Below are 11336 nucleotides of genomic sequence, written 5' to 3'. Positions count from 1 at the left end.
TCTCTATGTGTTGCCAACTTGGACTTCCCAAGCGCTTAGTACAGTACTCAGCACACAGTAAGCGCTCAATAAATACAATTGATTGATTGATTGATTTCCACTGAGCCACGCTGCTTCTTTATAATAACAACTGTGGTATTTGTGAAGGGCTTATTATGTGCCAGGCGCTGTACTAAGCACCGGGATGGCTACCAGCAGATCGGGTTGGACCCAATCCCCATCCCAAGTGGGGCGCGCAGTCTTCATCCCCATTTCACAGATAATAATAATAATGATGGCATTTGTTAGGCGCTTATTATGTGCCAAGCACTGTTCTAAGCGCTGGGGTAGATACAAGTTTATCAGGTTGTCCCACGTGGGGCTCACAGTCCTAACCCCCCTTTGATGAGGGAACTGAGGCACAGAGAAGTGAAGCGACTTGGCCCAGGCTACACAGCAGACAGGTGGCAGACTCGACATTAGAATCCATGACCTACTGACTAGACTGTGAGTTCGTTGTGGGCAGGGAATGTGATGCTTTACTGTCCTCTCCCAAACGCTTAGTACAGTGCTTTGCACATAGTAAGCGCTCAATAAATATGCTTGAATGAATGAATGACCCTTAGGCCCGTGCCCTATCCTCTATACCATACTGCTTCAGCAACCCTGCCACTCACTCTTGTGTCTGGATTTTCGGCTCCCTGGGGGGTCCGGGTGGGCCAGGGTGACATTATTATTATTATTATTATAATTGTTGTTGTTGTTTTTAGGGCTTGAGTAGCGGCGTGGCCCAGTGGATAGAGCAAGGGCCTGGGAATCCAAAGGACCTGGGTTCTAATCCTACCCCCGCCCCTTGTCAGCTGTGCGATCTTGAGCAAGTCACTTCTCTGACCTGAACATTTCTGTAGAAAAATGATCCAATCAATCAATCAATCAATCGTATTTATTGAGCGCTTACTGTGTGCAGAGCACTGTACTAAGCGCTTGGGAAGTACAAGTTGGCAACACAACTGCTGATCCAGGCAGCAGAGCGTAATATGGACTGGAGTGGGGAGAGTCAGGAGCCTGGAAGGTCAAGAAGAAGAAGTTATTTATTTTATTTTGTTAGTATGTTTGGTTTTGTTCTCTGTCTCCCCCTTTTAGACTGTGAGCCCACTGTTGGGTAGGGACTGTCTCTATATGTTGCCAATTTGTACTTCCCAAGTGCTTAGTACAGTGCTCTGCACATAGTAAGCGCTCAATAAATACGATTGATGATGAAGAAGTCAGAAGGACCTGGGTTTTACCCCTGGTTCCACCACTTTCATTCATTCATTCATTCAATCATATTTATTGAGCGCTTACTGTGTGCAGAGCACTGTACTAAGCGCTTGGGAAGTACAAGTTGGCAACATATAGAGATAGTCCCTACCCAACAGCGGGTTCACAGTCTAGAATGGGGAGACAGACAACAAAACAAAACATATTAACAAAATAAAATAAATGTGTACAAATAAAATAGAGTAATAAATACGTGCAAACATATATACATATATACAGGTGCTTTGAGGAGGGGAAGGAGGTAAGACGGGGGGATGGGGATGGGGAGAGGAAGGAGGGGGCTCTGTCTGGGAAGGGTTAGGGCAAGTCACTTCCCTTCTCTGGGCCTCAGTTTCCTCATCTGTAAAATGGGGATTAAGACTGTGAGCTCCATGTGGGACAGGGACTGTCTCCAGCCTGATTAGCTCATATCTATTCCAACGCTCAGTAGAGTGCCAGGCACTTAGTAAGCACCTAACAAATTCCATGAAAATGCCAGGACTGCAGCCCTCTTGACCCCCCCGGGTCATCCAGTGCAAGCGCTTAGTCCAGTGCTCTGCACACAGTAAGCGCTCAATAAATACGATTGAATGAATGAATTCCCCCATTCCCAGCCAGCTGCCAGCCAAGGCTGGTTTCCCAGGAGGGGGGAAATCATTCATTCGTTCACTCGTATTTACTGAGCTCTTACTGTGTGCAGAACACTGGACTAAGCGCTTGGGACAGGACAATAGAACAATAAGCAGACACATTCCCTGCCCACAACGAGGTTCTCCTCTCCAAGTAGGGTCCTCGTGAGGAGTAATAGGGTAGGGGCTCAGTCTGGGAATCTGGGAATCTTCCCAGGCCTTCCCAGACTGAGCCCCTTCCTTCCTCTCCCCCTCGTCCCCCTCTCCATCCCCCCCATCTTACCTCCTTCCCTTCCCCACAGCACCTGTATATATGTATATATGTTTGTACAGATTTATTACTCTATTTATTTATTTATTTAACTTGTACATATCTATTCTATTTATTTTATTGTGTTAGTATGTTTGGTTTTGTTCTCTGTCTCCCCCTTTTAGACTGTGAGCCCACTGTTGGGTAGGGACTCTCTCTATATGTTGCCAACTTGTCCTTCCCAAGCGCTTAGTCCAGTGCTCTGCACACAGTAAGCGCTCAATAAATACGATTGATGATGATGATGATGATGATTTATTTTATTTTGTTAGTATGTTTGGTTTTGTTCTCTGTCTCCCCCTTTTAGACTGTGAGCCCACTGTTGGGTAGGGACTGTCTCTATATGTTGCCAACTTGTCCTTCCCAAGCGCTTAGTCCAGTGCTCTGCACACGGTAAGCGCTCAATAAATACGATTGAGGATGATGATGATGATGATGATAATAGCTCCTGCCCACTCCCCTTTGCAGAACCAGTTCAGACCCCTCCCCGCTCCTCTGAGAGGGTAAGTGCGATAATGTCTGTGTCCCTGTCTAGACTGGAAGCTCGCTGTGGGCAGGGAATTTGTCTGTTTATTTTTCTATTGTCCTCCTCCCAGCGCTTAGTACAGTGCTCTGAATGCGGTGAGTGCTCAATAAATACGATTGACTGATGGTTCTGCAGGCTAAACCCGTCCCTCTTCTGTCCCTGATCTCTCAAGGGCCTCCAGTTCACCAAGAGGTGGGGATGCCAGGGGGAAGCCCGGGGAAAAATCAGCAGCAAGTACTTCCTGTAGCAGATGCCCGGATGAGAGGAGAGGGCCAGATTTTTCTTCCTTTTTTCTGGTCTTTATTAAATGCTTCCTATGTGCCCAGCTCTGTACTAAGCGCTGGGGTAGAGAAGAATAATAATAGCAAAAATGATGGTATTTGTTAAGCACTTACTAGGTGCCAGGCACCGTACCAAGCGCTGGGGTAGATACAAGCTAAACAGATTGAGCCCCGCACAGGGCTCACGGCCTCGATCCCCATTTTACAGATGAGGTAACTGAGGCCCAGAGAAGCGAAGCGAGGTCACACAGCAGACAAGTGGCAGAGCCGAGTTGGACCCAGTTCCTGTCCCACATGTTGGGTAGGGACCGTCTCTATATGTTGCCAACTTGTACTTCCCAAGCGCTTAGTACAGTGCTCCGCACACAGTAAGCGCTCAATAAATACGATTGATGATGATGATGATGATGATCCCCATTCTACAGATGAGGGAACTGAGACCCAGAGAAGTGAGGTGTCTTGCCCAAGGTCACCCAGCGGACAAGTAAATACGACAAGTATTCCCAATAAATATGATTGATTGATTGATTGATTGATTGAAGTGGAGGAGTCGGGATGAGAACCCAGGACCTTGTGACTCTTCGGCCCGGGCTCTGCCCACCGGGCCTCGTGAGCCCGCTGTTGGGTAGGGACTGTCTCTATATGTTGCCAATTTGTACTTCCCAAGCGCTTAGTACAGTGCTCTGCACACAGTAAGCGCTCAATAAATATGATTGATTGATTGATTGATTGGAGAGGTGCCCCAGTTTTCCTCCCACCCTCTTCCACCTGCCCTTCAGGTCCGAAACCTGTCCTCCCCCCTTTCCTTTGGGATCCATAGCTCTGCCCGTGTCCTGAGGATCCTGCTGCGTAAAAGACACAAGAAGGAGGTTTAGAAGTTGGGGGGGAAAGAGGAGCCACGTCTGGGAATGTCAGGAAACCACCGTCCAACGGCTCGGTGTCCGGGAGTGACCTTTTTTTTTGGATCAGTTCCTCTCTGCTCCGCCCACCGCTTCCTGCCACTTTTGCAGAACCCCTGATCTAAAATAAACCCTCTGCCTATTTGGGGCTGGGCAGGGGGGCTGGTAAAGAGGACGGCCGACTATGCCGATCCTAAGCGGACCCCACCTCCTTTGGAAGCAGCGTGGCTTAGTGGAAAGAACGAGGGCCCGAGAGGTGGAGGACCTGAGTTCTAATCCCTGATCCGTCGCTTTTTTTTTTTTTGGTTTTATGGTATTTGTTAAGTGCTGCCTATGTGTCTCTACGTGTTGCCAATTTGTACTTCCCAAGCGCTTAGTACAGTGCGCTGCACATAGTAAGCGCTCAATAAATATGATTGATGATGATGATGATGTCAGGATCTGTTCTCACCATTGGCTTCAAAGTTCTCAATCTCCTTGCCCCCTCCTACCTCACCTCGCTACTCTTCTACTACAATCCAGCCCGCAAGCTTTGTTTCTGTACTGCCAACCTTCTCACTCTTCCTCAATCTCTTCTATTTTGCCGCTGACCCCCTCACCCACATCCTTCCTCTGGGCTGGAACGCCCTCCCTCCTCATATCCGACGGACAATGACTCTTCCGGCCTTATTAGACTGTGAGCCCACTGTTGGGTCGGGACCGTCTTTATATGTTGCCAACTTGTACTTCCCAAGCGCTTAGTACGGTGCTCTGCACACAGTAAGCGCTCAATAAATACGATTGATTGATTATCAAAGGTTCATCTCCTCCAAGAGGCCTTCCCTGAGTAGGCCCTCCTTTCCTCTTCTCCCACTCATTCATTCATTCATTCAATCGTATTTATTGAGCTCTTACTGCGTGCACAGCACTGTACTAAGCGCTTGGGAAGTACAAGTTGGCAACATATAGAGACGGTCCCTACCCACTCTGACTTGCTCCCTTTCTTCATCTCCCCTCCCAGCCCCACAGCACTTATGTCCCTATAATAATAATAATGATGGCATTTATTAAGCACTCACTATGTGCAAAGCACTGTTCTAAGCGCTGGAGAGGATACAAGGTGATCAAGTCGTCCCACGTGGGGCTCACAGTCTTAATCCCCCATTTTCCAGATGAGGTAACTGAGGCCCAGAGAAGTTTAAGTGACTTGCCCAAGGTCACACAGCTGACAGTTGGTGGAGCTGGGATTTGAACCCACAACCTCTGACTCCAAAGCCTGGGCTCTTTCCACTGAGCCACGCCCTATCTGTCATTTCTTTATTTATATTAATGTCTGTCTCCCCCTCTAGACTGTGAGCTCGTTATGGGCATGGAATGTGTCTGCTTATTGTTATATTTTACTCTTCCAAGTGCTTAGTGCAGTGCTCTGCACACAGTAAGCTCTCAGTAAATACATTCATTCATTCATTCAGTTGTATTTATTTATTCATTCAATCAATCGTATTTATTCATTCATTCAATCGTATTTATTGAGCGCTTACTGTGTGCAGAGCACTGGACTAAGCATTTGGGAAGTACAAATTGGCGACATATAGAGACGATCCCTACCCAACAGCGGGCTCACAGTCTAGAAGGGGGAGACAGACAACAAAACAAAACTCGTAGACAGGTGTCAAGTCCTCAGAACAAATAGAATAAAGTAAATACAACTGAATGAATGATGAAAGCGGATGTGGAGATTCAAGATAATCAGCTTGGACACAGTCCATGTCCCACATGGGGCTCCCAGTCTTCATTCCCATTTTCCAGATGAGGGAACTGAGGCCCAGAGAAGTCGAGTGACTTGCCCAAAGCCACACAGCTGACACCTGCCCCCATTGTGAACTTGGGCCAGTCGCTTCGCTTCTTTCATTCATTCATTCAATCGTATTTATTGAGCACTTACTGTGTGCAGAGCACTGTACTAAGCGCTTGGGAAGTACAAGTTGGCAACACATAGAGACGGTCCCTACCCAACAACAGGCTCATTCTGGGCCTCAGTTTCCTCATCTGCAAAATGGTGATTCCATTCCTGTTCTCCCTCCTACTTAGATTGTGAGCCCCATAGGGGACCTGATTATCTTGTATCCACCCCAGCATTTAGAACAGTGTTTGGCACACAGTAAGTGCTTAACAGCAGCTTGGCTCAGTGGAAAGAGCCCGGGCTTTGGAGTCAGAGGTCGTGGGTTCAAATCCCGGCTCCGCCAACTGTCAGCTGTGTGACTTTGGGTAAGTCACTTCACTTCTCTGGGCCTCAGTTCCCTCATCTGTAAAATGGGGATTAATGTGAGCCCCCCGTGGGACAACCTGATCACCTTGTAACCTCCCCAGCGCTTAGAACAGTGCTTGGCACATAGTAAGCGCTTAATAAATGTCATCATTATTATTCTCTGGGCCTGTTACCTCATCTGTAAAATGGGGATTAAAACTGTGAGCCCCACGTGGGACAACCTGATCACCTTGTAACCTCCCCAGCGCTTAGAACAGTGCTTTGCACATAGTAAGCTTTTAACAAATACCATTATTATTATTACTATTAATTATATTATTATACAATATCTTATATAATTATTATATGTTAAATAATAATAATAATAATAGCAAATATCATAATTATTTAAACGAAAGACATTTATCCATATGGCCACCAGAGGGAGCCGTCGGAGCAGCGTTGGGGGAGAGCAAGTCGTTGGGTGCCAAGTAATAATAATAATAATCATAATTTTGGTATTTGTTAAGCGCTTACTACGTGCAAAGCACTGTTCTAAGCGCTGGGGAGGATACAAGGTGATCAGGTTGTCCCATGTGGGGCTCACAATCTTAATCCCCATTTTACAGATGAGGGAACTGAGGCAGAGAAATTAAGTGACTTGCCCAAAGTCTTATTATGATCATTATTATGGTATTTATTAAGCCTAATTATTATTGATTGATTGATTATTGATCAAGCCACCAATAAATGGTATTTATTGAGCGCTTAGTATGTGCAGAGCACAATCCTCTCCCAATGTGTGGAATCAATCAATCAATCAATCGTATTTATTGAGCGCTTACTGTGAGCAGAGCACTGTACTAAGCGCTTGGGAAGTACAAGTTGGCAACATCTAGAGACAGTCCCTACCCAACAGTGGGCTCACAGTCTAAAAGGGGGAGACAGAGAACAAAACCAAACATACTAACCAAATAAAATAAATAGAATAGAAAAATAGAATAGAAGAATAGAATGGAAGAGGACAATGCAATAGAATTTGCAGGCATGTTCCCTGCCCATAAATAATGATGGCATTTGTTAAGCGCTTACTATGTGCAAAGCACTGTTCTAAGCACTGGGAGGGGGAATACAAGGTGATCAGGTTGTCCCACGTGGGGCTCACAGTCTTCATCCCCATTTTCCAGATGAGGTAACTGAGGCACAGAGAAGTTAAGTGATTTGCCCAAAGTCACACAGCTGACAAGTGGCGAAGCTGGGATTAGAACCCATGACCTCTGACTTCAAAGCCCGGGCTCTTTCCTTTGAGCCATGCTGTTTCTCTGAGCTAAAGGAGTTTTTACAGTCTTTGTGTCAAGCACTGTTCTATGCACTGCGGGGAGAGGGGTAGGAGGGGATGGGTGCAGTCCCTGTTCTACGTGAGGTTCAATCACTCGCCAATTGCTTGCTGTGTGACCTTGGGCAAGTCACTTAACTTCTCTGAACCTCAGTTTCCTCAAATGTAAACAGGGATACCTGTCCTCCCTCCTGCTTAGACTGTGAGCCCCATGTGGAACAGGGATTGTGTCCGGCCTAATTAACTTGTCCCTACTCCAGCGTTTAGAAAGGTGTTTGACACATACTAAGCACTTAACAAATACCATAAAAAAGGTGGCAGAGCCGGGATTAGAACCCAGGTCCTCTGACTCCCAGGCTTTCCATTAGCATGCTGCTGCTCAAAACCTGGGTTCTGGAGGGGAATGGGGAGCCAGAAGCCGGGGTGTCTTAGCTACTGGCAAATCTCACCATGGCCTGGAGCAGCATTGCATTAAACATTCATTTATTGTGTTAAACCGGATATAAAATCATGTTCTTATTTATATTGAATTCCACCCATAGCACTTCCATACACATTTTACTTTATTATTATTATTTTATTATTATTATTGCTGTTGTACTTTTTATGGTATTTGTTAATTTGTTAATGTATTGACGTAGATACAAGATAATCAATCATATTTTCTCACCGCTTACTGTGTGCAGAGCACTGTACTAAGCACTTGTGCACATAATAGACACATAATATACACATGTGTATAATAGACACATTCCCTGCCACAATGAGCAGGGATAAGCAGGTTGGACACAGTTCTTGTCCCGCGTGAGGCTCACAGTTCAAGTAGAAACTTCACATCCCCTAGTACTTAAGCACACCCTCTTCTACATTTTTTATAGCATTTGTTGAGCGCCTCCTATCAATCAATCAACATATAGTATTTATTGAAAGCTTACTCTATGCAGAGCACTGTACTAAGCACTTGGGAGTGTACAATATAATAGACACATTCCCCACCACAATGAGCAGGGATAAGCAGGTTGGACAGAGTTCTTGCCCGCATGGGGCTCACAGTTTAAGTAGAAACGTCACATCCCCTAGTACTTAAGCACACCCTCTTCTACATTTTTTATAGTATTTGTTGAGCACCTCCTATCAATCAATCAACCTATGGTATTTATTGAAAGCTTACTCTATGCAGAGTACTATACTAAGCACTTGGGAGTGTACAATATAATAGACACATTCCCTGCCACAATGAACAGGGATAAGCAGGTTGGACACAGTCCTTGCCCGCGTGAGGCTCACAGTTTAAGTAGAAACTTCACATCCCCTAGTACTTAAGCACACCCTCTTCTACATTTTTTATAGTATTTGTTGCACGCCTCCTATCAATCAATCAACCTATGGTATTTATTGAAAGCTTACTCTATGCAGAGCACTGTACTAAGCACTTGGGAGTGTACAATATAATAGACACATTCCCTGCCACAAGGAGCAGGGATAAGCAGGTTGGACACAGTTCTTGTCCCGCGTGGGGCTCACAGTTTAAGTAGAAACTTCACATCCCCTAGTACTTAAGCACACCCTCTTCTACATTTTTTATAGTATTTGTTGCACGCCTCCTATCAATCAATCAACCTATGGTATTTATTGAAAGCTTACTCTATGCAGAGCACTGTACTAAGCACTTGGGAGTGTACAATATAATAGACACATTCCCTGCCACAAGGAGCAGGGATAAGCAGGTTGGACACAGTTCTTGTCCCGCGTGGGGCTCACAGTTTAAGTAGAAACTTCACATCCCCTAGTACTTAAGCACACCCTCTTCTACATATTTTATAGTATTTGTTGAGCGCCTCCTATCAATCAATCAACCTATGGTATTTATTAAAAGCTTACTCTATGCAGAACACTGTACTAAGCTCTTCGGAGAGCACAGTACAGCAGAATTGGCAGATACATTCCTGACCATAATGATTTTACAGTCTAGAGCGGGAGACAGTCATTAATATGAAAAAAATAGTTTACAGCGTATAATTTAAAGATATGGACACAAGGGCTGTGGGGTTGGGGCGAATATCAAGTGTCCGAAGGTCACAGATCCAAGTGCAAAGATGACACAGAAGGGAGAGTGAGCTGGGGGAAAGAGGGTAAATACTGTTCCAAGAACTGGGAGTGGATACAGGTGAATTAGTTTGGATAAAGTCCCTGTCCTCCATGGGACACAGTCTAAGTAGGAGGGGGAACGGAAGAACGGAGGTTCAGGGAAGTTAGGTGACTTGCCCAAGGTCACAAAGCAAGCATTTGATGGAGCGGGGATTAGAACCCAAGTTATCTAGCTCCCAGGCTCGTGTTCTTTCCATTAGACCATTTTCTCTACATATTATCCACTTTACCTTCATCCTCCAATCTGTAAATTGGTTTATGTCCCTGTCCCCCACTGTACTGTAAACTCCTTGAATCAATTAACCAGTGGTATTTATTGAGCATTTACTGTGTGCGGAGCATTGTACCAAGCCCTTGGGAGAGGATAATACAACAGATTAGTAGATGCATTCTCTACCCACAGTGAGCCTACAGGGACGGCGTCTCCCAACTCTATTTCCCAACTGCTTAGTACAGTGTTCTACACGGAGCAGGCACCCAATAAATACTTTCAATCGATGAGAGCTTTGCAAATCATACAGAGCAGGCACCCAATACTTTCCATCGATGACAGCTTTGCAAATTATACAGAATGTGTGCCGTAATCTGACTGAAATTACATATAGGATCAGCTTTTTTCTAATAGAAGAGAATATATTTTAGGCGTTTGACTCCTAGGATGGAAAGGACTAGGAAATAGGAGACCTGAATTCTAATCTCAGCTCCACTTTCCTGCTGTGTGACCTTGGTTAAATCACTTTAGGTATACTCACTGTGGGCATCATCATCATCAATCGTATTTATTGAGCACTTACTGTGTGCAGAGCACTGTACTAAGCACTTGGGAAGCACAAGTTGGCAACATATATATGTCTGTTGTGTTGTTGTGTTGTCCTCTCCCAAGCACGTAGTACAGTGCTCTGCACACAGTAAGTGCTTGATAAATACCTTTTATTGATTGATTGATTGAGGTAAGGCATTTAGCTAAGTCATTTGGGTATGTCACTTCTCCGTGTTTCAGTTTCCTCATCTGGAAAATGGAGATTAAATACATGTTCTCCTTCTCCCCTAATCTGGGAGCCACATATGGAGCAGGACCTGGTAGTGGCTACAGCCCGGGCCTGGGTTCTAATCCTGGCTCTGCCACTTCATCATCATCAACAATCGTATTTATTGAGCGCTTACTATGTGCAGAGCACTGTACTAAGCGCTTGGGAAGTACAAATTGGCAACATATAGAGACAGTCCCTACCCAACAGTGGGCTCACAGTCTAAAAGGGGGAGACAGAGAACAAAACCAAACATACTAACAAAATAAAATAAATAGAATAGATAGGTACAAGTAAAATAAGTAAATAAATAGAGTAATAAATATGTACAAACATAGATACATATATTTCTCGCCTGTGACCCTGGGCGAGTCATTTCACTTCTCTGGGCCTCAGTTCCCTCATCTGTAAAATGGGGATTGAAACTGTGAGCCCCACGTGGGACAGGGATTGGGTCCAACCTGATTTGCTTGTATCCACCCCAGCGCTTAGTACAGTGCCTAGCACATAGTAAACACTTAACAAATGCCACAATTATTATTATCTGCTTATATCTATCCCAATTCTTAGCACAGTGTTTGATGCCAAATTCTTCTTCTCCTCTTTCTCCTCCCCTCCTCCTTCCTTCTTCTTCTGATCAAAGTCCCACAATTATTACTACAAGGGGATTTTCA

The sequence above is a fragment of the Tachyglossus aculeatus genome, chromosome Y4 (genome assembly GCF_015852505.1).
Source record: "Tachyglossus aculeatus isolate mTacAcu1 chromosome Y4, mTacAcu1.pri, whole genome shotgun sequence".
Taxonomy (NCBI): Eukaryota; Metazoa; Chordata; class Mammalia; order Monotremata; family Tachyglossidae; genus Tachyglossus; species Tachyglossus aculeatus.
Note: the sequence above shows the minus strand (reverse complement) of the source record.